Raw genomic sequence first — 8,426 nt, 5'->3', positions numbered from 1 at the left:
GGTTGGGTGGTTTTGTTTTTTGTTTTTGTCAACAGGCTGACTTTGATCCAGTTTACATGCTATCACGTTATCATTGACTATATTATCTTTGACTGTATTATCAACATACACCTTGTTTTCAGTTTTGCATACTTTGTCCTCACATTGGTCAAATCACTACAGTGGTCTTTATTGAACTCTTTCTATTTTGTATTTCTGTCAGCTTTCTATTGATAATTTCTATTTCCTTACAAAATGAAACCTTAGCTCATATGGCCATATTTAACTTAGTTTACTGTTTGTTTGTTTCTTCTTTAATCTTATTGGATACTTTTCAGGTAGAATTCTTTGTTTAACAAAATCCTTTCTAAGCTTGCTAAATATCTTTCGGATTTGCTTATGTGTTTCTTGCTTGAACTCTTCAAACATTTTATCCACTTTATCTTTCAGGCTTTTTGCCTGTTATTTCCTCTTCTTCAACATCTATAAAATCAGCTTTTGGATATTAAGGGATCTGAAAGTATATTATTGCCTTGATTTCATACTTTTCTACTGTTTTTTGTTGCAAGTTTATGATCAGTTAAGGTAGAACAGCTCAGGCACTCCTATGGTGATCTCTTTAGTTAGAATCTGTCTCCCTGTGACATGTGCTTGTGTTTGGTCATCTTTCTGCAGTTCAGCTTGGGCATCATGATATTTGAAGGTGTACTTAGTGTTCATCCTTATCTGGTAGCTGCATCCCCACCATCATACAGAGCAGAGACAGTGAACTGCATTCATATTTGTGAGATGAAAATGAATCAGATATTTATCATACAATAAAAATAGTTAAAAGAGCATCTCCACCTCCACTGATGAGGGCAAAGAAATCAGCAATAATAAAATGTCAAGAAAAAACCCAATGTTGATATTTCATAAGAATCTATAAGTCACAACTCTATTCTCCTTAATAAAAGAAAGAAAACCTGCAATAATCATATATACACAAAAGTAAACCAAAGATTGATAGGCGGTAAATAGCTACTAAGTGCTATAATGATCCCATCAATAATAACAGAAAAAATTAGCTATATGTTAATAGATAAAAATGAATAAATGAAAATTATTAAAATTATTAGTTATAGTAATAAAAATTGAGGGGTATAGAAAAAATGAAAACAGTAATATTTGAAAAAGATAGAAAAGAAAAAGGAAAGAATATGTGAAAAACAATTAAAATATAAAAGAAAATTAATTAAATTTGGTAAATGAAACAAAAACCTACAAAAAGAAGAAAAGAAAAATGAATCAAACAAAGGGCAGGAGGAAAAATGAAGCAAACAAAAGAAAATAAAACTCCATACAAAAAGTTTTTTGATTTTTATTTTGACCACCTTGTTCCACTTACTCTCCTTTACTCTTCTCTTTTTGCTTTTTGTAGTGTACCGTTGGAACTACTTCAGTAATTCTTAGGTATCTTGTAAAATTGGTTCATTAGTTTTTCATACTTACAATGTATAGCTTAATATTTCAAATATATCAATTAAATTTCATTAAGATACAGAAACTTCAGATGTAGAAGCAGCCTTGTAATTTCATTACCTTCCTTTCCTCAGAATCTTATGCTACTTTTGTTCACACATTACATGCTGATTTGTTATAATCCTCAATACACATTTCTACAATATTTTTATACTGGAGATCAACCTGAGCTATCTCCATGGCCCCTACAATTATTATTTTATTTAATTCCATCTTTTACTTTTTTATTTCAAAGAGAAAAATAATAAAAACAATAATACAGAATTTCAAAACGACAATAGGAGATGAACAATGATTCATATATTGGACATTGTTATCTTCAAAGTAGTTGCTCAGATTACAAGATATACACCTGATAAATTAATCAAATGATATAAACACAAACTGTCTTTTTTAAATCAATTAATAAAAATTAGTAGTGTAATTATTATAGATAATATATATATTTCCCCCTTTCTTCTTTGCTTCTTTCCCTCATTCCAGTTTTTTCCCATTTGAGCAGTTTTTTTCCCATTTCACAGTATCAAGAGACTAAGAGAAAAAGATATAAAAATGTATTTAAAATTATTATTTATTTTCTGTGGTCTATTTCTTCTTGTAGACTCTAAATACCACCTACAGTCATTTTCTTAGTTCATAAAGCTTAATTCCTAATTCTCCTTTTTCTGTTTACTGGAGTCAAATACATTTCTAAAAGTTGTAGGCCCAATAATAAAATTGTCTAATACTCTTTCGTACAATTAATTTTTAAACAATTAACAGATATAAAAAAGATTAGCTAGACAGATTTTTAAAATATCAAGTACATAATTATTGATACTATTTTTGTTTGTTGGATTCACATTCTTTCTTCACCACTGCTCTCAATGTAAAGACATACTTTAAGACTTATTTTAAAAAACAGTATGATCATCATCAGTCTATAATCATAGTTTAGAATCATAGAAAAGGAACTATTATCATTTTATTGCCATACTTGCTTGGAGAAAAACATTTTTAGTAGAGTTACGCTCTATGAAGCAGAGTTCCATTCAAATGTCCCTAGCTCTGTTCCTATTAAGATTTATACATTTTTCTTGAATTAATACTCAAATTTGCTGTATGCTTTGGGAGAAAATTGAGAGACTTTAAATTGTTTTTCTTCATAAATTTTGCCTGTTGAATGATTATTCACTTGGCAGAAATCTACTAAAACTTGTCCTGTTATCATTCTTAAGGGTTTGCCCTGTCTATGGTTTGTTTCTTTGATTTTTAGTGGTTATTTCAAGAAAAATATCCGAGACAGTGAGAAATTACCCTTTATATTTTAATTTCTGATGCAAGAAAAATTCTTTTACAAGTATACTGGCTATGTTGTAAGTAAATTCCAGTACAATTGTATAAATTTTCAGGGAGAACTCTAAACAGCTCAGACTTTCAATGAGACTGTGTCTTTGGCACTGTATTTGTCACTCTTTTCCTAATCCTCTTTCTGTGTGTGGTCTGGGATTTTTAGACCAGACTACCATGAGTTCTGTCACTGCAGATTGGGAAAGAGTTTGGGACTTGGCTTCCCAGGTTAACTTCTTGGGGTCATAGCTTACAACTACCAGGGACCATGTGCTGTGTGGGGCTTTCTGCTCTGAAGCTGCCTACCACTTCATGGTAGCTGTTCATCCTGTTTCTTTTCCATCTTTTATCTCAAACTGTCTTTTGTCATAGTAAATAAAGAAGTAAAATTTCAATATAAGCTCTTTTCTGTTCTTGAAAATTGTGTTTAGTTTTATTACTTTTACATTGCAGGTTTCACTCTTGATGTTACTCATTTTATTGCGTTTGGTTTCTTGAGTTGTCCTTTCTCATATGCACATTCCAGTGTGTTTCTGATCCTACTTTAAGTCCCACTTTAAATGCTCTAGACTCTCATACTTCCACATCCTACAAAAAATGCAGAAAAATCCATCACATTTAGTAGGAATCAGTATGAGAACACAGGCAGAAGATGTGAACTTCGGACCACTTTTGATCCATAATGACATACCCTTAGGTATGTATATTGCCTGTGGCCCTGTGAAACACACGAGACTGCTACGAGTTCATGAGATCAAGTAGGTAAAAGCACTTAGAAATCAATAAAGAATTGTTATAATAACAAAAGAGAACATTCAATACTACTATTCACAAAACATGTGAGATTTACATTTCAGAATCATAGCTCAGCTGACTAAAGCACCTGCTTAGGCATAGTGCAGCCGCTGGGGTTTGATCACCAGCATGCCCTGCCGGCCCAGCCTGCAGGGCATGCTGAGACAGCGACTGAGACTGAGCTTGGGGGTGCACACCTGTAATCGCAGCACTTGGGAGGCTGAAAACAAGAGGATCACTACCAGTCCAATCTCCATAGTGAGACCCTGAAGACCATAACCTGAATAAAAAAAAAAAAAAAAAAAAAAAAAAAAGAATAATATGATAGCTTTTGTATGCAGTGTTGTAACAAACTTAAATGTTTTATTTGTCCTTTATACTTATCTAGTGAGGTAAACATGAACACTCACAACTTTTTTTTTTTTTTTTTTTTAATGGACAAGAGCGCTTTTATTTGGGACCTGTCCTCTCTGTACACGCAGGGCACTATTCTTCATCTTCTCCTCCTTGGACAGGGTCTTGATGATCTCTTCCTTACTGGCTTGTAATCGCTCCTCATGGCGCATGCACGCTTCCTTGGCCTTCGACCTATGAGCCTCGGCCTGGTCAACCAGGAGCTTTTTGTGGGCCTTGTCTGCTTTCAGCTTGTGGATGTGCTCCATGAGGACCCGCTTGTTCTTGAACACATTCCCATTCACCTTCAGGTACAGGCTGTGGTACATGTGCCTGTCCATCTTAGATTCCCAGTATCTCCGGAGGTGCCTGCGCAGGATCCGCGTTCTACGCATCCAGGTGACCTCCTCCGGAATCCGAGCGTTGGCCATACCCTTCCTCTTACTGATGCCCATGGGCCTGCTTTTCAGGCTAGCCAAGGTGTTCTTCCGGCATTGTGGCCGAGAATGCACGGTCACAGGCTTAAGGATGATTTGATCAGTTTCTGGATCTGCTGAGGGGAATTGGCATTGGTAATTTCATTGGTCTCATTGGGATCCAACCAGACCTTCTTTTTGCCACAGCGGAGGACACTGGAGGCCAGCCTCTTCTGAAGCCTGAGCACACTCATGGCTGCGCGCAGCAAAAGGAAAGAACTGGGTCTCAACACTCAGAACTTTGAAAAAATTTAGTTAGGTGAATGAGACAAATCAGCAAAAATTGCAATGGATAAGAAGTAGGCCCAGAATGGTGAGAGTTCTACCAGTTATAGCCATTCTGTCTCTACCTTTCAATAAAGGTGGACTTATTACCATTACAGTAATCACTAATGCTGAAGGATACAAGCAAGACATTTATAGAAGGCATCTATTAACATTGCCTGCCCAGGTTCCTTTTTGTTCTCCTGTTATCAGTTCACTTTTCCCTGAGGGAGGCTGTGAAGGAAGATACAGGTAACACTGGTAATTATCTCAATTCTAACTTGTGTAGTAAAAATCGTGTTATTTATGTCTTGAAATTAAAAGTAATCTCCTGAGAAAAATGAAAACATTTTACTTTTTCCTTTCACAATAGGAAGATTAAAACATGCTTGATTTGAGGACTACACAATTTTGTTTCTCTCGAATTTTGTTTATTAAAATAATTTTTACGGGGCCTGGGAAAATAGTGCAGTAGAATAAGCACTTGCTTAGCAAGCACAGGGTCCTGAGTTCAATACCTGGTACCACAAAATAATAATAATAATAATCTTATTAGTATTTGCTGGTAGTACATAATGGTTACATACATGGTACAGAGTTGGTATAAAAAACTTAATTATTTTTAAGTTCCCTAACCTTTATCCTTCTCTTTTCCCTACATCTCTTTTGGTCCTTTTTCTCATTTTGATTTGTGATTTACTTATGTTTTATAATTCTTACATATGAATTATTTAAACTGTGTGTCTGACTTAATATTACAGTTCAAAGGTGGAAGTGCTTTTTCACAAATGACTCAAATATATGTATAGAATAGTCATTCTTTGTTGTGCATAAATACCACGTTTCTTTTATCCATTCATGTTTTGATGAACATAGTGGCCACTTCCAAAATTTAGCTATTATGCATTGTGCTGATATAAACATGAATATGCAGGTATCACTATATTATGATGTTTTAAACCCTTTCAGAGAGATACCTAAGAAGGGAATAACTGGGTTGAATGGAATTTCTAGTCTTAGGTTTTTAGCTTTCTCCCCTACTGATTTCCATAGTGGTTGTTCTAGTTTATATGCCCACCAAAACTGCAAAAGAATTTTTTTTTACCCACAAGCTCACCAACATTTTTTTATATGTATTTGATTGTTTTATGACAGTCATTCTCTTTGGGGTAAGATGAAATCTCAATGTTGTTTAATTCATATTTCCCTAATGATCATAGATGTTAAACATTTTTCATGTCTTTACTGTTTATTTGTACTTCTGAGAAGTGTGGATTCAGTAGTCAATTTTTGGGTTTTTATTGAGGGGATCTAAGATTTTTGAGTTCTTTTTAAAGTCCAGATGTTAGTCCTCTGTCTGAAGTGTAGCTGTTATTTTTTTTTCCTATTCTGTAGTTTGTCTGTTCACTCAATTGTTTTTCATGTTTTTTCTGTTTTGAGTTCTGAAATTTCATGTAATACAGTTTGCTAACTCATTATTTCATGTGTGATTTGGGTTCTGTTCAGAAAGTCTTCGTCTATGCCTACAATGTCAAGATTTTTCCCTATTATCATATAGTGGATTAAATATTTCTGTTTTAGCAGTTAGATCTTAGTTCCATTTTAATTTTAGTTATATTCATTTGGAAAGATGTGGCTCTAAGTTCAGTCTTGTGCACGTGTATAGATGGTTTTCCTAGCAGTGTTTGCTAAAGAGGCAAGTATGTTTCAAGTGTAATTTTGTACTCCTTTGTAAACAGATTGTTGAGTGTGTTTAAAGTTGTTTCTGTGTCGTCTGTTCTGTTGCATTGATCCACATGACTGTTTGGGCACCAGGTCCATTCTGTTTATGTCACTTTAGCTTTATAAAGTAACTTAGAATCGTACCTCTGATGATGTCTCCTCCTTTGTTCTTATTGGCCAAGATTGTTTTTGTCTGTCTGGATCCCTTCTGGCTCCATCTGAAACTTCATATTGTTTTATCTGGTTCTATGAGAAATCTTATCAGTATTTTGATTGAGATTGTATTAAATTGATGTGTAATTTTTATTTTATTTTATTTTTTGTATTTTAGGGAAGGGCCTATTGGACATTCAGGGTCTCACTACTAGATCGGACTCATACTGATCGGCCTGTTTACAGTCTCCCAAGAGCTGGGATTATAGGCATGTGCCACCACGTCCAGTCTCAATTGCCATCTCAGTGCTTGCAGATGTGTAATTTTTAAAAGTATGACCTTTTTGACAGTATTGGTTCTGCCTATTCAGGAACAAAGGATATCCAGGGAATATTGTTTTCATTTTTCTGATGTTTTCTTTAATCTCTTTTTCCAGAGTACTGTAGTTTTATTTGAGAGATTTTTACTTCTTTGGTTAATTTCATTTATTTTATTTTTTCTTGTTGCAATTACGAATAGTCCTGTTTCCTAATTTCTTTCTGTACGGGTTCATTAGTGGCGTACAGTAATACTGTTGAGTTTTGTGTATTGATTTTGTGTCCTGCTACTCAGCTGAATTTGGTTATTGATTAAGTCATGGTGAGAATTTTTAGATTTTCAATGTAAAAGATCATGTCATCTGAAAATAATGATTTGACTTCTTCCTTTCCTATATATATAATATATATATTTATTCCTCTTGCCTGATTTCTTCAGCTAATATTTTCAGTACTATACTGAGCAAGAGTACTAATGTTAGTATATTAGTGTCTTGTTGCTGAGTTTAGAGAACGTTTTCCATTTTTCCTATTAAAATACAATGTTAGTCATTGGTTTGTGATAAATGGTTTTTCTTTCAGATTGAGATAGGGTTCATCCTTATCTATGTCCTTCAGGGATTATACATGAATTCATGTTGAATATGGTCAAAAGCTTTTTCTGCATGTATTGAGACACCCATTGTAATATTGGCCTTGCTTGTGCTTATGTGGAATATTATATGTTGATATGCATATGTGGAACCACCCTTGCATCCTTGTGAAGAAGCCTACTTGGTCATGATGTATGATCTTTCTGATGATCATTATATCATGTCTACCTTTATTTTTAAGATTTTGCATCCATATTCATTAAACAGACTGGCCTGTCTTTTTTTGTTAGGTCCTTGTCTGAGTTTGGAATCAGGGTAATGCCAATTTGCAGGAATGAGTTTGGAAGTACTTATTGTCTTTCAGTTTCATTGATACAATCATGAGTTTGGAAGTACTTATTCCCTTTCAGTTTCATTGATACACTTAAGGCAAATTGGCATTACCTTCTTTCTGAAGGTCTGTAGCTTTTCTTAGTTGGTAACATTTTTTATTTTTCTACATGAATTTTGTTGTCTGTTATTGGATTGTTCAGAAATTTTGTGTTTCCTTGCTTCAGTTTTGGTTATTCAGATGTGTTTAGAAATTTCTCTTTTTCTTCAGTATTTTTCAAATTTGTTGGAGTAAAAGTTTTGCAGTAGTTACTAATGATCTTCTGGATTTTGGGGGTGTCCATTAGGATTTCACCTTGTCATTCTAAGTGCAGCTAGATAATTTTTCTTCCATTATTTGAAAAGTTTGACCAACAACTTTCCCATCTTATTTATTTTCTAGTTCTGGTATGTTTTACTGCATTATCATTTAATTTAATGAACTATCTTAGTTTTTCCTTGATTTCTCCCATGACCATTGGGGTTCATGAATGTGTTATTTATGTCCAGATAT

The 8,426-nt window shown here is 34.0% G+C and overlaps 1 pseudogene; it reads right to left on the bottom strand.

The window, feature by feature from the left end:
• Window positions 1–4,055: 4,055 nt before the first annotated feature.
• Window positions 4,056–4,689, bottom strand: LOC101580691 (annotated as a pseudogene).
• Window positions 4,690–8,426: the final 3,737 nt, after the last annotated feature.

The sequence above is a fragment of the Octodon degus genome, unplaced genomic scaffold, assembly GCF_000260255.1.
Source record: "Octodon degus isolate 3935 unplaced genomic scaffold, OctDeg1.0 scaffold00016, whole genome shotgun sequence".
Taxonomy (NCBI): domain Eukaryota; kingdom Metazoa; phylum Chordata; class Mammalia; order Rodentia; family Octodontidae; genus Octodon; species Octodon degus.
Note: the sequence above shows the minus strand (reverse complement) of the source record. Positions and strands in the feature narration are given on the sequence as shown.